At 43.4% G+C, this 20,061-nt stretch overlaps 1 long non-coding RNA gene across 1 annotated transcript in view; it reads right to left on the reverse strand.

Annotated features, from left to right (window-relative positions):
* Positions 1 to 290: 290 nt before the first annotated feature.
* LOC141372414 (uncharacterized) overlaps positions 291 to 20,061 on the reverse strand; it is a 28,352-nt gene continuing 8,581 nt past the window's right edge. Inside the window, exons 3-4 of the long non-coding RNA XR_012377647.1 lie at positions 7,157 to 7,245; positions 291 to 448 (exon numbers count right to left, since the gene is read on the reverse strand). This is a non-coding gene — a long non-coding RNA (uncharacterized lncRNA). The remainder of the gene's footprint in view (positions 449 to 7,156; positions 7,246 to 20,061) is intronic.

Here is a 20,061-nt window from a genome sequence, read left to right on the forward strand (position 1 = left end):
GACACTTCATCCACTTGGAAGCCAGGTGCCCGTTCTCTTTTGGTTGTCCTCCCTCACAGACCCCTTCTTCTCAGTTTATTAGGTGCGTTCCTCCAAGTGTCCCCAGCACTGGTCCAGCCGTATGGGAGCCATTATTGCTCCTGAGACATGTCAGCATGAATGCGGGCCCCTGGTCTTTGCACCAGCATTTCCCTCTGCCCAGAGCCCCCTCCCTGCGAGCACCCTCCCCACTTTCTGTGGGTCTCCTCTCAACTTCCCCTGATCATACTGTTCTTCTGTTTCCACTCCGCAGGGACTCTCCGTAACCCTCACCTGGATCTATTCTCCCTCTAGCATTTACCTGCTTGTTTGTTGCTTTGCTCCTGTCTGTCATCCCCTCTAGAAAGGAGCTCCAGGTAAGCCTTTGTTTTGTTCACTGTTCGCTGTATCTTCTGTGTTTACGAAGTGCCTGAACATAATAAGCACCTAATAGTTGTTATCCGTACACACCTTGTGGGAAAGTTATGCCAATACAGTCGAGTATTCATTGTTTTAAAAATCACTGCTTAGTTACCCTTCTATTTTATTTTTTTCTTTATTTTTTTTATTATGTTATGTTAATCACCATACATTACATCATTAGTTTTCGGTGTAGTGTTCCATGATTCATTGTTTGTGCATAACACCCAGTGCTCCACGCAGAACGTGCCCTCCTTAATACCCGTCACCAGGCTAACCCATCCCCCCACCCCCCTCCCCTCCAGAACCCTCAGTTTGTTTCTCAGAGTCCATCGTCTCTCATTGTTCATCTCCCCCTCCGATTTGCCCCCCTTTATTCTTCCCTTCCTGCTATCTTCTTTTTTTAAAGCATATAATGTATTATTTGTTTTCAGAGGTACAGGTCTGTGATTCAACAGTCTTGCACAATTCACAGCGCTCACCATAGCACATACCCTCCCCAATGTCTATCACCCAGCCACCCCATCCCTCCCACCCCCCCACTACAGCAACCCTCAGTTTGTCTCCTGAGATTAAGAATTCCTCATATCAGTGACCTCACTGATATCGTTCTATTTTAAAATTTTTAAAGAATAAAATATAAAATTTGTCAACAGTTTTAGGTTCAATCATTAAGATAAAGTCATAAAATACCTTTCTTTATTCTCATGTTTTTGCTCCAAAATTTTTTGCAGGTTTAAATAGATTTATATCAAATGGCTACTCTCTAGTATTCCTTATCCTGATGTAGCAAGACTTTATATAATCCAGAAATGTATTCATATTACAAATGCTATTTATAAATCACATTTTCACCTAATAGTAAGACTTTATAGAATCCAGAAATGTATTCATATTACAAATGCTATTTATAAATCGCATTTTCACCTAATGGTATATCTTAGACATCTTCCTGTGTCAATAAACACAATTTTGCATGATCATTTCCGTGCCTGAAAGGCTGTACAAGATGAATAGACTTTAATAGTAATGAGAATGACAGTAGTGAAAATTCATAGAGCACTTATAATACATCAGGTATTTTGTTAATCATTCAATGTGCATTGCTTCATTTAATCCTCACAACTATAAGATGTGATTAATCATATCTGTTGTACTCATCAAGAGACCAAGACTTAGAAAGTCATGTGCTGGGATTCAAACCCAGGCCTGTCGACTCCCAGTGTCCACTCTTACATACCCAATTCTGCTGCCCACACATTTTTTTCCTGTTTTGGTTGCCCTGGTGAAGAATGTCTAGAAATAGAATTTCTAGACATTCTTCACTTGGACTTTTGAAGCATATATAAATTTTCCTCAAGAAGTGTGTTATGAGTTTATATTGCTGATTTTCCATAACTTAAACATCTTCGGTTATCTCGTTATTGCTTTGATATGCATTTTTTAACTGAAATTGTTATAATTCTTCTTTTACAAATTGCTTGTTTGTGAACTTGGCTTGGTTTCTTTGGGGGGGGGGGCTTGTTTTTCTATTGAGGCACATATTTTTCTTATATCCATAGAAACTCTTTATGTTTGGGTTGTTAACCCCTTATTAATATTTTTCCTAGTTTGTTTGCCTTTATAGGCATAACTTTTATCATTGAACTAAAGATTTTCATTTTGATATAGTCAAATCTTCTCCTTGGTGATTTCTAGCTTTGGGCCCCTGAAGTTTTTTTTTTTTTTTAATCATTTTAGTCTTTTTTTTTTTTGCATTAAAATATTCAATTCTTCTGAATTATGCGTTTGTGTGTGTGTGCAAAAATTATGAGGTAGGGATCCAAATTTGTTTATTTCTAAATTGTTAGCCAACTTTCCCAATCAACGTTTACAAAGTATATTTGAAATGCCATTTTTTTCATGTATACTTGAGTCTTTTTCTAGAGTCACCATTTCACTGATCAATCTTTTTTTGCATCAGCAGTGTACTCTTTTAAATGTGTAATAAAATAATTTCAAATCCGGTAGGACTAGTTTTACTCCCTCTCACACTTCGTTCCTACGGCTCATCCTCGTTAGTATAGTGGTGAGTATCCCCGCCTGTCACACTTCATTCCTTTAAAAAAATCATGGCTACTTTCTCATGTATATTCTTTTTTTTTTTAATTTTATTAACTTTTTTATTTTAATTCCAGTTTGGTTAACATACAGTGTTATTACTTTCAGGCATAAAATATAGTGATTCAACAATTCTATACATTACTCAGCGCTCATCATGAGAAGTGTGCTCTTCATCCCCCTCACCTAGCTGACCCACCCCCCCACCCACCTCCCCTCCATTAACCATCAGTTCATTCTTTGTAGTTAAGAGCTTATTTCTTGATTTGTCTCTCTCTCTCTCTCTCTCTTTCTCCTTTGTTCATTTGTTTTGTTTCTTAAATTCCACATAGGAGTGAAACCATGTCTCTCTCTGATTTATTTATTGCACTTAGCATCATACTCTCTAGCTCCATCCATGTTATTGCAAATGGCAAGATCTCATTCCTTTTGATGGCTGCATAATATTCCACTGTGTATATATACACCACCTTTTCTTTATCCACTCATCTCTTGATGGACACTTAGGCTGCTTCCATAATTTGACTATTGTAAATAATGCTACTATAAATATAGGGGTGCATATATCACTTTGAATTAATGTCGTTGTAATTGGGGGGTAAATACCCAACAGTGTGATTACTGGATTGTAGGGTAGTTCTATGTTTAACTTTTGAGGAACCTCCATACTGTTTTCCACAGTATACATTCTTTCAAAAAATTTAGGAGGAAATGACTTTAAGATTTGAAAGTATAGAATAACTTAGATTAAACTGTTATCTTTCTAATTTGGGATCTTTGCAGCTAAGGAAAATATATTTATCATTATTTACTCAAGTCTTTGTTTACAATCCTTTAAAAACTGCTTTAGGGGGCATCTGGGCGGCTCAGTCGGTTAAGCATCTGACTCCTGGTTTCAGCTCAGGTCATGATCTCAAGCTTGTGAAATCCAGCCCCATTTCAGGCTCCACACTGGGCCTGGAGACTGCTTGGGGTTCTCTCTCTCCCTCTCGCCCTCTGTCTGTCTAAAAATAAATTAATTAATTAAAATAAAAAGCGTTTTAGTTTTCTTCATACAAATCCTGCATAACTTGTTGATTTTATTCCTAAGAATTGTATCACTGCTATTATGAATTAGACCTTTTATTTCCATTACATTTTCTACTTATTTATTGTTGATATAGTAAAAGACATAATTGATAAAACAAGTGTTTGAGTGAGGATGTGAAACAATGAGAACTTGTATATACAGTGATTCAAACATGAATTCAGCACAATTGGCCTCTGTGTAGAAAAAGTGAAGATGTGGACTTCTCTCCAATTCTTAGTGCATACTCTAAATCCCTGGGGTCTATAGGACCACTCACATTTGTAAAAAGGGAACATGTACGTGAATGTTTATGACTGCAAATAATGGACTAAGTAGAGCTCTATTCATGCACTGGAATAATACATAGCAATGAAATGTCTGTGCTAGAAGCCCTTGAACCTACTCAAGTGAACCCCACAAACATGATGCTGACCCAAACAAGCAAGCCAAAAAAGAACCCTTTCAATAAGATGCCACCTTGTTAGGCATCAAACAGTAAGGAACTGAGGAATATGTACATATTTAACAAAAGTGTTAAAAGCTACACAAAAATGATGCACATCAAATTCCTAATGAGGATTACCTCTGAGGGAAAGATGTGACTGGTGGGGAATACACAGGCTTCAACTGCATCAGCAATGTTGTATTTCTTAAGCCAAATGGTGGGTATACAGGTATTAATATAGTTTTCTTATACTGTTCTGTGTGTCAGGACTATGTTATACTAATTTATAAGTCAAGATGCTATTGCTCTTGTACCCTCGTTTTGTAATCAGGCAGCTTATTTGGGTTTCCTCTTGTTTCTATGAGCTTTTCACTGGATTTTGTTGGATTTTCCAGGTAGATAATCATATCATCTGATAATACTAACTGCCTTTGTCTTACCCGGATATGGAACTCTGATTTAAATCTGAAGTATGATGCATACACATGTGATTGATGTGTGTGTATAATATGATGTGCACACATCTGGGTGGTATGTTGTAGTATGATGTACATGTGATTGCCATGTGTATAGTATGATTGCACGTGCATGTCATTGGTGTGCATGTGATGTGGTGTGTTTTTAATGTGATGTGCCCATACGTGTGGTTGATGTGTGTTTTGTGGTGTGTACCCATTTATGACATGAGATATGACATGAACATGCGTGTGTTTGTCACGTGTGTTGTATAAGGTGCTCATACATGTATGATACGGTGTGTGCATGAGGGTCCTTCAGATGTTTGATATGTTATACACATGCATGTAATTGGTGTGTTTATAATATGGTGTGCACATACATGTGATTGATGTGTGTTTTGTGTTGTGTACCCATTTACAACATGTGTGATGTGGCATAAACATACATGTGCATGTCACATGTGTTGTATGAGGTGCTCGTACATGTGTGATATGGTGTGTGTGTATGAGAGTGGTTGATATGTTTGATATATATTATACACATGCATGTGACTGGTGTGTGTGTAACATGTGTGTGTTATTTATTGTTTCATATCTCATATCTTACAATAAGACATCCTGTCATCTATTTTAATGAGAATTTGGGACCTGGTATACATGTTAAATATTATCATTTTTTCTCATATAATATAATCTACTAAAAAGGTATACTATGTTAATAGATTTTCTCATTTTAAACCATGCTTATATTCCTGGACCCTGATCTCTGGGCATTCTTTTTCTAAATGTACTGCTGTGTTGTATCTGCTCACATCATAGTGAGTGTATTTGCTTCCACATTTCAGAAGAAGTCCAATGTGTTCTCCCCATTGGCGACAGGGTTGAACTGACACCAGGAAAGAAGAGAGAAGCTTTGTTCTTTCTATTCTAGAACAACTTATACAGCCTATGAATTGTCAGTTCTTTGAAGATATGAAAGAACTCTCCAAGGAAAGCAGGTATTCTGAGGTGGGGGTGGGGGAGTCCTTCTCTGACAGTTTCTTAATTTTCTCCTTCCTGTGATTGTCTTCTCATCCTTAGGAATGACATCTAAAGGCAACATTGTCTTACAGTGTAACTGCACTTACAACACCCCACAGTCATGCTGCAAAGAAAATCATTCCTGTATAAACTGAAGGCATATTCAACCTCCACCTTATGATGTGTGTTTTATTTGTGGAAACTGGATTTTTTTTTTCCAGACTTCCCTTTTGTAAAATAAAACCACCTCCTTCGGTCTTCCTGTTATGATTACCCAAGTTAAAGATAACAGAGTAGGGAGAAATTGCCAGTCTTTTATCTGAGTTATGACAACCTCAGTATGGTTAACAATATATTTTCAGCTGGTCACAGAACCTTAGAGTGACTAGCTACTTTCTTGCTAAGAAAGGAAAACTAATGAAGAGGTTTCAGGGAAAACATAATAAAGTGCAAATAGTCTTCTTTACAGCAGAATTTTAAAAGGGTGATGATAATAAACCTCACAATTAAAAAAAATAAGTTTCAGATGGACACCTTTATAACTCAGCATCTGTGTGCACTACAAAGTTATCACCACCTCTAGTTACCATCCATCACCACACAGTTGACCCCCTTCACCCACCTCCCAATCCCCTACCCCTCTGGTAACCACGAGTCTGTTCTTTGTATCTACGAGTTTGTTTTTGTTTTATTTTGTTTCTTTGTTTTGTTTTGTTTTTTGAGATTCCACATATAAGTGAAATCATTGCTATTTATCTTTCTCCACCCGCTGACTTCACTTAGCATAATACCCTCAAAGTCCATCCATGTTGTCACAAATGGCAAGATTTCACTCTTTTTTATACCTGAATAGCATGCCATTATATAAATATACCACATCTTCTTTCTCCGTTCACAGTCATATTTCTTTCTTAATGTTGACAAGTTCCGGCCATGAGGTAGACAGTAGAGGTCAACCGGGACCATTGGTTGGAAAAGTTTCGAGCAGAGGAGTAAAAAAACCCAGTTATCTCAGACACAGCAACAGGGTCAAAGCTAACCTGTGGAACATTCTGAACAGCGACTTTCTGTGCAGTAGCAGAAAAACACTGATGTAAGTAATTCTTAACTTCTTAAAGTGGCCTCATATTGTTTTACAACATAGCCTTTGTTAATAGTAATTACGATGGCTATTATTATTTTGTAAATTTCCCAGTTAATGTTCACTAAAAATCTTTATCTTGTTGTTTAGTAATTCCGAGAAATGATAATAAGACCCAAGCTTCATGTAATTGGAGGTTCATTATCACTTTTCAACATGTATTTCTAGGATACTGACTGTAAACTTCTTTAAGCCTGAATGAATATTGGATGGGCTCAGAATTGCATTAAGAGAATCAGCTTCTCCTTCTCCCTTTGTTTTAATTCAAATCTGGGAGATCAGCTTTCTTGGACCCAGTGCTGTGGGGTAACACAATGACTTTCCTGCTAGTAGGCAAAGGCGAAGCATGGCAGAGGAAACAGGTTCGCTGCAGTCTTGAAAACCAGAATCATCTCTGTTCCCACTCTAGGGAAACCGTCCCAATGTCCCTTCCAAGGGAGGCACTGGAATGATGGGTGAGAGCTGTAACTTTGCAGGCCACTAACCTGGAGATTCTTGGATCTTCTGCTTACTTCAGTGATGCTTGGCAGATTAATCTTGCCCATCATAAAGATGCCCCCACCACAGGATGGTTCTGAGGATTAAAAAAAAAAAAAATACCATTTATAAAGGGTTTACATGGTGCTCAGCATCTTGAGTGGTACTTAGACAATATTTCAAAAGCCTTGACTAATGACTCTAAAGAACATTTTCTGCTCTTTGCCTGAATTTCAGAAATAGTGTATTTCAAACAAGGGCTACAGTCTATAAGAATTTTGTGTTCTTGATATATTTATCATCTTTAAAAGGCAATATTATCATTATCTGGAGGAAGATGATGATGTAGGACCACATGATCTTAGGCTGTGCACCTGTTCTCGTGTTGATATCTGTGCAAGGTGAAGACCAAATCCCCGCGCAGAAGACCACACAGAGATTTCACAGTAGTTTGAACAGAGAAACGTGGGGACAGAATGGGATCTGGTTCACCTTCTCGGGACAATTCATTGGCAATGAGCATAGTGACAAATGTGCAGTGATGACTTCTTTCATTACGTGCTATCTTTACTTTGTATCATCATATTTGGGGCCACTTTTTCATTAATTGACTTACCGAGATAATGCATCATTGATATAAAATAAGATCATAACTTAAAAAGAACATTTAAACAATCATGATTGATACTAATAGTGCACCTGCTTAATGCTCTGTACCGAATACTCTTCCATGTGCTTTGTATAATTATTTATTTACATACATATTTCACATCCTTTAATTCTGACTAAAACCACAAGGGGTAAGACTTACTATTTCACCCTCATTTTGCAGATGAGGACAGCAAGGAACAGAGAAGTGAAGCAGCTTGTCCAAGGCCACATAAGTCCTGAGTGGCAACCTCAGGCTTTCACACCCATGATTTTAATCATGCAGCTCAACTTCCACATTGACCGTCACTCAACCGATGGTCCATCTTGGGGAAAGTCATCAGGCAAGTTGACAAGAAAGGACAGTAAACCCATTCTTAAGTCCCTTGTAAGCAATTTAGTTTCAGGAAAACATCACCCATCAAAGAAAATTAAAAATTAGATGTGAATGTTATTGGTTTCATAGTTTAGTTCCTATATAATTCATAAATATGCTACTCTATAATCCTTAAAAATTATACTTGGTTTTATGTTTATATGTTTAAATAGCTTTGTAATAAAAATAGTTTAAGCCAAGCCTGGAGGGGCAAAATATTTTATAGGGTCCATCCACCCCAAATTTGAGAACATGGTGTTATATTTCCTGTCTAGCTCACTCACTTAGGCACTTATGATATCCCTCCTGCTCCGAGGCCTGGTAAAATTCTTTTTCTTCCCATAAACCTTGGCCCTAAAGTAATGTGGAAGAACATATGAGCCACGCTCCAGAGTGGAAGCCCAGAGCTTTAGCCGCCAGGTGTCCCCACGCCCTCAGTACTCGGCGTTGCATTCTACTCAACAGGGTGTTCGCCACAGTGGGGACAAGGACAGCGCTCTCCTCACTGGCTCAGTCCCTCTGGAAAGACCACACAGGGCTCAGGAAGTAGCAGGTGCCCAAGGAATGTCTGCTAGTTCAAAAGACACCCAATCAAAGGCTGAGACGAGACCACTCTGCACTGTGAATTCATCTGTTGTGTTTTTCACAGCCTCCCGGGGGATTGAGCGCGAGTTCTGCAACCTCACTGCAGCATCTCACCGAGACCCAGCCGCTCTGAGCCTGAATGCCTGCAGGGATGAGAGCTCGCTGCAGGGTGAAGCAGCATGCTTCTGGCAGTCACCCTGGATGGTTAAGAAGTCCCTCCCGAGACTGTCCCCGAGAATCTGCCATCATGCCCCATTCAGTCCAGTTCTGCTCTCTTGCTGACTACCTCAAACATGCTCTGCCCCGTCATCCAGGGAGGCACACATCACAGGTGGGTTTTTTCCTTTTTAAGCTTTTTTTTTTTTTTCAAGTAATCTCTGCACCCAACGTGGGACTCGAACTCACAACCCCGAGATCAAGAGTCGCATGTTCTTCCCACTGAGCCAGCCAGGTACCCTATCACAAGTGTTTTTAATTTCCATTTTGCTGAGGAAACTGAGGCCCAGATGCTTTAAAAGATCTGCCCAAGTTCACACTGCTAGTGAGGATGGAGGCAGAGATGGTTTCACATATTTCAGTGTGAACTGGTCCATCTGGATCAGAAACGACTAGAAGATAGGAACCATGTCTCAAATCTCTTTGCACCCTCCTTATACTTGCCCTAGCCCGTAGTAGATTTATAGTAAGTGCTCCTTCAGTGAGTGAATAATTGCATAAATTAATTATTCTGGGACCATAAATACAAGCTAAATCTCGGATACAGTACCCTACAGTTAGCATAGAATGCAGCAATTAGCGTGTGCTGCTTTGTGGACCAACGCCACAGGGTGATTCATGAAGCTGTTTGGAGATGGTACAGGACTCTGGCAAGAATCTTGCCAAAAACAGAAGACTACAATATGCTTTGAAAGAGGCAGCAATTGATATGTTGGCTCATAAGGCATTACAATATGGGAACAGCCTGAACCACTGCTTGGCTCTGTGCTGGCAATCTTCCTAATTCTCTAAATAAATGCAGCAAGAGCTCCGAAAGGACCAGGGTGAGATCTGTCCTACTCAGGCTCAGGGCACAAACACCCCAGTGCCCTAGTTCCTGGGAAGTCAAGTGGGCAAACACTGAAATAGTGGGGAGGAAGACCTTTTGTAACCTATTCTGGAGGAGGGAAGGGAAAGCCCAGAAGAGTAGAGGCATCTTGAGCGGGGCAAGGGGCAGTCCTGTCCAGACCAGCACAGGTGGCCACAATGGCACAGTAGCAAGACTGAAAGTAGGGCTGGTACCAGCAGCAGCGAAGGCCACGTGCCCAGGCCGGATCAGGATTTGGCCACGGCTGATGGCAACGGGGAAGCAACCAAGACTTGGCCATGACCATAGGGGCTGTTAGTTTGAAGACTCCCCAAAGCAGAACAGAAAGGGGGTCAAGGAGGAGGACTTGGCAACATTTGCCAGAGGGTTGGAGGCTAACGCTGCAGCGGGCAACACCGTGTGGACCACTCCCCTGTGGAGCCCTATCTCTTTGACCGTGAGCCAGTCTGTTGTTGTTCAGCACTTCTTGGATTTCATAGGTGCTGCCCTCTGGCAGCACCTATGACTTAGTCCCCCAGATCAGGATCCATACCAGACACATGGGTAGGTGAAGCGGGCCGGGACTGGTCAAGCACATAAACCCACTGGGTTCCATGGCTGGCCTGGCCATTTGCAACCACTGACAAGTCTTCACAGTTGGAACTCTTGAGACCAAAATGAGAAACTGAGAGGACCCCAACTTGGCGTACTTATCCACCCCCACACATCTCTTGGCGAGGCCAACACACAGCTTGTCCGCTTATCACTGTGAAGTCCTCAACCACAGATGCTTTACAAGGAGAAGTCCAAGTGCTCCTTTTGGGTATGGACATGTTTGTGATGTTAGTTGAACTCAATCTCAGCAGATGTTACCACTCCTTCAGAAGAGTTCCTTCCTCTGTGTGGATTCAGACTTCTCCGATATAACCATCACCGGTCCTGCAGGGCAGTGTGTGCCAGGGTTCCAGCTCAAGAAATCTCCCCTGGGAGAGAGAACTCCAAGCCCAGGGGTACCGGAATGAAGGAACCAGCCCAAGAGAGTCTACAGAAAGGAAACAAATAGACTTGGCTGAGAACAATGCAGGCTGATGTCCTACTCATGGGGTCATTTTAGGTTAAATAATACATTTGGGGAAATGCCGATGATGGATTATATCATTTCATTGACACTTCTTTAGGGAAACATGAAGTAGAAACACTCTAAGAGCAGTTGGGGGGTTTGGCAATTCCTTTGAAGGGAGCAGAAGTTGCCACTGTCACTGGGGTATGTGTGTGTGGTGGCCAGGCACCTTCAACTTCAAGAAATACTGGCTAAAGGTCACAATGGACGAGAGCCTGAGGAATTGGGGAAGGCAGCTCTCAGCACCGCAGGAGGCAAACTGCTGTACAGCCGGTATAGACCGTGCTGGAGCAGACGGCGCCAGAGCAGATCGTACCGTGCTCCTGAGCTGGGTGGCAGCTGACAATCCCCAGACATGGGGAAACATCTAAGAAATTCCTTAGGCCTCTCAGATATTCCTGGGGAGAAGAATGGATTTTCCTGTAGCTGAGCAGAATAGGAGTTCAAGTGATTCTGATTTGGAAAAATACATGGGGTCTAGTGAGACCCGCACGGAGGAAAACCGGAATCTGCAGCATCCAACAGACTGCGTGCCAGAGAGGAGCTGCCCAGGAAGTGTTTGCACCACTGAATGGACCTCACTTCCCAGGCTGGTGACCCCAGAACTAGCTGTTACATAAGCCCGAGACCTTGAGGCTTCCTGAACCAGCTGTGTGACTGAGCAAGCTTTTGTCACTCTGGCTCATGCAAAGTGGCACTCATTCAGGATCATCAGAAAGAGGGGACCGATGCTTTATTCATTTGGTTGCCCTTGTTCAACACAAGCTGCCCATGTCTTAGGAGTGAGGGCGACCCTCAACCCCTGTGTGTAATCATAAAAGAAAGAACGTCTAATTTCCTCCCTTCCCTGTCTTCCACATTCAGCTTCTTGCACTCCTTAGCAGCTTACTTCATTTGAAATAGTTTCAGAAACGTCTAAGAGTCATTTTGATGAAATTATCTCTCTGTCAGATGAAGGAAAGGACGTTTTCTTTGATGTATTTTTCCTCTTTCCCCCAGTTTTCCAGCGCACTATCACACAGACGGTAGAGATCTGCGAACTTATTAACATACATCTGAGGTATGACAAATCAAAGGCACAGATGAACTAAAAAAAAAAAAAACCAGTTAACCAATTGCCTGGTTTCCCTTTTGCCTCATGTAACTCTTCAGTTGCTCCTCCCACTGCTAACCCCCAAGGCCAGTGGCAATGGCCTGCCCAGCGAAATGGTGCAGGACAAGCAGAGGTCGCAAAGAGAAAAGACAGCTCTCATTGGCCTGAACCCCTTTTCCTTACCCTGATCTTCTTTTAAAGTGGCTTCGTTCAGTTTTCTTTTGCTTAGGCATAAAACGTGCAATTGAACTAATGCAGAGCACCACTAACAGTCACATCTGAGAATCCTGGACTCCAGCTGCATCCGGGCTGATGACGGCCTGCGTTTTTACCTCTTTTCTTCAACGGTAAACCCAATTTTCCAGTTTCTTTCTGCAAAAACTCCTTTTATCTTGCTGTTTAAAAGAATCTCATTAGCACACTTTGTCTTTCTTTAAGAATGTTCCTGCGTGTTAACCATAGCAAAAGGAACTCTGTAATCAGCCACAATCTTTGAATATTCTCCCTCAATCTGTAGAAGGAATGAGATCATCAAAACAATCCCTGACCCGCCCCCTTCCCCCCCCATCCAAGAAGAAAACCACCACCAACCTGAGCAGAGTCAGAGAAATGAGTCTGGCGGGGAAGTTTCCCTGAGTCACAAACAAATCAATGATCCTCCATAAAAGAAGAAAAGATCTGAGTGTTCTCCAGATTTCGTTGGGAAAGAAATCATTACATACGCAGCCATGAGCCCTTTTCTTGTTTTTCAACAAGCCACTCGAACGCACAGAGACAGCTGGGAAATGTTCTTTGCGAGAGTGTCGATGTGCAGCAGATCTCCCTGGGTCCAGGATAAGGTGGAATCTTGTCGATAGCCACTCTTAGCAAGGCTTCCTACTTCCCCTCTACTCCCACGAAATCCATTGTCACCCAAAGAATTCTACAATCTGTGGCCTCAGAGGAAGCCCTCCGCATGTTGGGAACACATTTCAGTACATTTCTGGAAAGAGGAGATACCCCTGAACAAGCCCTAGGCTGTGGGCAAGGAGTCTGGAGCACCCCGGCCTTTTCTTCTCCGGTCATCTCCAATTCACCAGACCTCATTTGTAGCAGCCAATTCAAGAACCAAAACTTTGATGCCGTGGGGGAGTCATTTCTTTCCTTCTTTAAGAATTGATATGTATGAAAGATGGACACATTTCCATTTTCACGGCAGGTGTGTTTTATTTAACATGTGAGGGGGAAACCCAATCTATTGTAACTGAGTATTTCAAAGCACTCTACTCTTTTGTGTATATACGAAGTAAGTAAACTTGGTTGCTGCAACACAAATTAAAAAAAAAAAAAAAGAATGTTAGAACATTAGAAGTAAAGTTTTCCCCTCAGCCCTCTCTTCCTAATCTCAATCCCCAGAGAGAAGCATTAATTAGGTACTGGGCTTTCAATGAAAATGATGAAATTGCATCAAATTAAGCCTGTCCCCCACGTTTGGGTCACTGGGAAGTAAAGAAAGATATCAAGATGCAATTATTAATTTGCCACTGTTCTTGACTTGCTTTCACCTTCACATTCAAGAAAGGGTCGTACTTAGCACCACAGGACTAGTTCACATTCCAGCACCTGGCTCAGCAGTGGTGTTGCCCAAATTTTATACACATTCTGGGTGAACTCATTTACCCTCATACTTTGGTTCCTATAGGCTACAATTCCCAGCCCAAGCCTTGTGTGCCTACCAGATAGACAGACATACCTCTCTGTAGGAGTCATGCGTTTCTCAGACACACCTTGGGACTGACGCAATGGTCAGTCCCGTTCCTGTCTATGGTTCATTGTGCCTCTCTCTCCACCCAAGTTACCGAGCCAGAAAACCAGAAAGCATCCTAGGCTCTGCCCTTCGTGACCCACCTCCCGTCCCATTCATCATCAAGCTCTCTGCATCTTCCTCTCTAAACCTCTTTCAAATCCACACTGCCTCCCACTGAATTGATTCATAGGCTCATCTCTTCTCACCCAGATTGCTGAGATTCTACCAACTTTGTCTGCAAAGCACATCTCAAATCAGCTGTCTTGCCCACATTTCCAATGCCACAGCCTCTTCCTTGCCAGGGACAACTGAACCAGCTTCCCAGCAAATTTCCCTGATTTCAGACCTGCTTTGCAGACTAGCCAGGATGACTCCTGCTCATCCTTTGGTCCCCGAATAAATGTCGCTGCCTAAGGAGGCCTTCCCTTGGTCACCCCTTGAGGTGGAGCCCCTCCCCCTCCATGTTTAACTGTGACATCACGAAATCCCCCCCCAGAGCCTTCACCACAATTTGTAAATATATATTTATTTTGATGTCTATTTATTTAAACTGGACTCTCTCGTTGTAAGCTGTTTGGGTCACTACTATACCCCCAGGACCTGGGCTGTCACCTGGCACATGGCAGGCATCCAAAAAATATTTGTTGAATGAATGAATGACTAGTGTTCCATAACTGGTCTCCCTCTCCTGTCCTTCTGTTACTCTAGTCTCAAGCTGGAAAAGTTTTTCTGGGTTGCAACTATCATCTCATCATCTACTGCTTAAAATTTTAGCAAGGGAATCACAAGAGTCAATCCAAACTCCTTTATGCTATCTGTCATTCTCCCAGACACAGCTCATGCCCCACGGGTGCTCCCTACACTGACCCACCTACATCGCTGCCACTTCCCCGATGGGCCACACGCTTGTGATTCTGTGTCCCCTTTTCCTTCCTCAGCAGTCCCACTCACGTGTCCTCATCTCAAAGCCTCTCTCGGTTCTTCACACACTGGGCTTGGTGCTACTTCTACTACCATCAATTTTAAGCTTTTAAAAAAAAGTTAAGCGGCTATGTCCCCCCCCACCCCCACCCTGGTTTGTCTATTTCCTGAGGACAAGCCCCAGGCCATTCATTTTATACCTCCAGTACTTTCCATCGTACTTAGAAAATAGTGGGCCCTCGACAACATTCTATTAATGGGGCAATCCTCACAATAGTTACCATCTGGAAAAGCAAAGACAGCAACAGAACAGACCTGTCAGACCAACGCTGGCTACAAACACCCATCACCCACATGGCCGTGTGCCGGCCGGATGGCAGCGGGTCTGATGAGCCAGGGAAGGAATGAATGCATGAGCAAACCCCTAAGACCCTCTTTTCTGTGCCTGTCTCTCCGCTTCTCCCATGGACAAGCAGCAACAGAGTCCCTCCCTCTCTCTGTCCAGACCCGCCACGGTAGCTATTCTCGAACGCTCCCACCAGCCTGGCCATCCGCACCAGCCTCCAGACAGCCCTGTCGGCACATCTGTTTGAGTTGTGACCATGGCACTTGGTGCCATTTGTCTTGAGAGAGGTTCCCTTGAAACATATTCATGCCCCACGTTGAGTGAACACAGTTCAGCAGCAGAGTGATTTATTGTTCAGGGAGTAATTATCAGAACTTCTTGTCAACTCTGCTCCATTTCGCGGAGGGGGAGAAAAGATGTACTTGGAACAAAACAAGCCCAGGACACAGCACTGGTAGGAATTAGCTGATGAATGAGAGATAGAAGGCACAATGCCGGCCCTAGTGGGGGATGTCATTCTCACCAGATGAACTCAAGCCAACCTGCTTCTAAATAAATACGAGTCTCCGTGGTCGGCACAGCACACGTTGGGCTGACTCTGCGGTTTCCCCTGCTCTCCTCCCCTGAGCAGGTGTCCTGTCAATGGAGGTCAGAGTAGCTTTTTACCTTTTTCCTTTGCTTCATTTGGTTCAGCTCAGCCAACGGGCCTGCTGTAAATATGCTACCCTCTCCCCATCCCCGGGAAAGGGTCAGTTCTAATCTCTAGCCTGACTCTCTCCTACACCCCCAGCCCTAGAAATCCCTGGAATAAATGAAGTTCCCATTCCAGAATGAGAAGGAGGTGTACTGTCATTCTCTGGCAAACAGCACGTAAGTATACATTGTGTCAGATGGTGACAAGGGATGTATTTGATATTTGATATACGTCGCATAAGAGACACCAACATAAATTTGAAATAGGATTCCGTAACGAACTCATGAAATTGTTAGTAATCCAGAGAACACAGGGTCCAGGGAGCTGGCTGGTGGTGCAGTCCAATGAGTTAACATCTCTGTGACCGTTTATAACCCAGTTTGATGCCCGAATTGGATTTGATCCACTTTGCAGGAAGGAAAGGAAGATAAGTCAGAGATCGGGAGTAGAGAAATTATACTTCGTTAGTTCTGCTCAGATCATGGGCATTTTGCGTCTAATGTTATCTTTACCGCAATCCAGAGAAATCCACACATAAGCCAGGCGTCTGTGCTCCCAGGTTACAGGTCAACAGCGTGGGATCCAGAAGGTCAGGGAACACTCCACACACACGGAGCACTGGGGCAGAGCAGACGCTAGGCTGCAGATTGCCGGTGTGCTGCCCTAAAGCCCTTTCCACCAAATCATGTTGCTTCTTAGTAAAATGAGCTTCAGGCTCTCTAAAGCGGTAAACATAATAATAGCAACTAACAGTCATAACATCTCTGTGCTCGGCCCTGTTTCAGGACCTTATACGCATCCGCTCCCCTAAGCTTCCCAACAAATTTATACACTAGAGTCTACCTTACTTACTCCCATTCTGCAGATGAGCAAACTGAGGCACCGAAAAGTAAGGCAACTGACAAGCGCTAGTAAAAGGTAGGGCTGGACTTCGGAAATAGGCAGGTTGCCTCCCGGGCCTGGGCTCTGCCTACCACAGTATAGAAACTTCAACACAAATTGGTGCTACACATCCCAGCTGGAAGGTCAAACAGCCTGCCTATTCCAGAACTCCCCAGCACCTCATCACTGACCTCCGACCCCCAGGTTGATGGAACTGCCCACCTTGGCCAGAGAGAGAAGAACCGAGGCCCTGCGCATCTTGATTCTGGACTAGCGTGAGGCTGACCTTTGGGAAGGATGTGTAATCAGATGGAAGAAAAGAGGCCATTCTTTGGAGACAAGCCATCAGCGCTTAGGAATAATATTTTCAATTTCTTTTGCTTCTGCCTCACTGAGGAATCATAGGCTATCTATTCTAATTTTATTTTTAATGTTTGTGTGACGGGTTAGCTGAGCTATTCCTCCCCCGACCTCCCCAGCATGGCATTATCTCTTTCCCTTCTATTTCCCCGAGGGAGCCTTGGGTTGAGCTGTGTGCTTGTTATCCAGAATGTATTAATAGCCACCTCTGTCCGACAGCATGCTGTTGTTCCTCCAACGTGAATATGAGGAGAACAGGGAACACAGTATTCTTTTGGGTTAAAAAAGTAAATAAAAAGACAGTGTGTGGGAAGTGTGGAGAATCGGTTAAGGAAGGGAGAGTGTAATGCATGTTATCTGGAATAAGAACATGCTGGTCTCCTTGCAAAGCAAATAAGGCTGTTGTGGAGCATGGACGCCCCCTCTGCCCGGCAGCGGGACCAGCGCCTCAGAAACTTTTTTTCAACCACTCATTTCAGGCTAAGAGGCGAAGTCTAGAAAGATGGATTCTGTTCTGTGTAATTTTGGGGTAATCATGGTTTCTAAAATAGAATCAAGACACAGGGTTGTGGGCAATTTGCAGGTGCCAGGAGTAGTCCAAGAGACAGTGGGAATTCTCAAGGCTGGGACCCCCGATATTTCTGGGGCTTGTAGAGACGGGGAGGAAGGCTGTAGGGGTCAGTCCTGGAGGGTAGGTTCCAGCGCAGGGGTTCTGCTGCCTGAATCAGACGCACTGTGATTGAATTGAATGAATGAGTGGACAGTGTCTATGGCAGTATGGAGTATCTAATGGCAGCATTTCTGGCATGGTGTGAGCCTAGATGGAGGGCCCTCTGCAGGTGGGCAGGCTGCCGGGACCAGCGAAATCACACTTCTGGCCTCATGGTTGTGCTGTGCTGCTCAGCACAGAAAGTAAGGTAGAAAACACTGAGTTGTTTATTACTACTACTAATATTATGAATTATTGTCATTGTTCTTATGAATGAGAATTTCCTAACTTATTCTTAAAGGAGATTCTCTCAACTCACATTTCCACCCAAAAGGGTTGGGAGCAGCAAAATGCTCCCAACCCTTCAACCCAGCCCACACCCCACAGATACCAACATTTCCTGAATTCCCATTTCCTCCTGCCCTGGCCCCTGGGAGAGGGGAGTGGAGGTGAACACAAACAGAGAATTGCATCCAGAAGTGACCACGGACGTCCCCATGACGTCACCATCTATACCTCACAGATTACCCTCTTAATTGGTGTGGCTGGTGAAAGAGCAGAGCTTTTCCAGTCCGTCGTGCATCCCTCCTGCACTGCCCGGAGCACGGCTGGTGAGATCTCCAACTTCCCCCACTCCTGAAGGGCCTCAGAGCTTCTAACTGGTCCAAGATTTTGTTTTCTAAGGAGGTTGTTGATGAGCTAGCTGATGCATTCTTTGCAACTGGTGTACCTAATGAGAGCTCATTATCTCTCCAGTCTGCTGGAGCTGTGATTCCCCAACCCGACTACAAACCAGAAGGACCAGAGTGTTGGTTCAACTGTGGACTCCCAAGCCCCACCTCCCAGACGCGTGGAAGGAAGCAAGTCCTCTTGAAAGAAGGGCTCAGCCATTGGCATTTTACATGAGCTCTCCAGGTGATTCCTTGTGTCATCAGATTGGGGACCATTGACAAGAGAGGGAACCTTATGCTAAGGAAGTAAGACACTCCTCAGGTGGGTTAAATGAAAGAACGTGCCACAAGTAGGAGTTGGTGGAAAGACACAATGGAGGTTCCAGTAAGTGACAGGACAATTATTGAAGAGGTCTGGGGACACCAAGGAGGGCATCTGGGCTTTGGGGCAACAGAATAAGGAATAAGGTTGTTCGAAATCCGACAACACCTACGTTATGGTCCTGCCTCTGACCAGTATGGCCCCTAGAGAACGCCTTGCCCGGTCGGCCAATACGGACAGGAATATTTTTCTCCCAGCAACTCTGTCCCTGCTGGAGGCCAATCCTAAAACAAAGCTGGTCCACAAGCAAAGCATTCTGACTCTCCCTTTCTGGATCCCCTATCCCAACCATCCCATCTTCATTTCCTGAGCAGATAAAGTCATAGCAGGACCAAACCCATCCTCGATGACACAATGCACTCACACAAGCATTGCTTTAGTGCACAATTGTTTGAGAACCCTCCACTGGATCAACCTCGCTTTTCACTTTTAGTTGTACAAACAGCTGGGCTCTTAGCCTTCAGTTTCCTGACAAGTCAAATTATCACACGAGAAATAGCCCTGACCACAGTGACTCTGGCAAGACGAGCCCCAAGACGCCAGAGGTGGCTTCCGCCAAACTCACTTCTGCTTTCCGGCGGGCTCCATGACAAAGCCCTCGGGGAAGTCTCCCCACGCCCCAGGACAGCTCCCATGCGTCTCTGCATCCTGTAAAAACCCTCCATCTCCTGCTCTTTCAAGACAACAGCGGTAGGCATCTGCCCCACGTCTTCCACGAACCAGGCTTTTTGCCCAACATTTCACGTACATTATTGCTCATCTTGATCACAATCCTGCAATATATATGTTTCCTAGCTCAGAAAAGCAGGTTTCAGAGAAATTCAGAGTGCTTCCTCCCAAATCACACAGCCAATAAGTGGGCTTTTTGGTGTTCCAGTATTCCAAGAAGCCAGGGTATTTTAATAACTGAGATTTGAGTACATTGTTGTTGTAAAAAGTGATTTTGATATTTTAAAAAATATGAACTCTGAATCACTTATGTTTTCTGCTCAAGATCAATGACTCGATTATTCCATTTAAAAAAAAACAAAAAACAAAAAACACCTCTATACAAACTGCAGGTCTAAGTGGGGGTCTGCCTGAGCGGGCCATATATTGTGACATCACAAAGTTTCTCTTTCAAGAATGAATCATACTCCAGTTTTAAGTTTTTCCAAACAAGTGGGATACGAAGATGGTGGGGTGAAATTTGATAAGTTACACTGCACTGGATTCATCGTCTATACTTGATGAAAGCAAAGGGACAAAGACCAAAGAGCGTTCTCTCCTAGAAACAG

The sequence above is a fragment of the Callorhinus ursinus genome, unplaced genomic scaffold, assembly GCF_003265705.2.
Source record: "Callorhinus ursinus isolate GAN/ISIS: 27379988/994484 unplaced genomic scaffold, GSC_fseal_2.0 scaffold3, whole genome shotgun sequence".
Classification (NCBI taxonomy): Eukaryota; Metazoa; Chordata; class Mammalia; order Carnivora; family Otariidae; genus Callorhinus; species Callorhinus ursinus.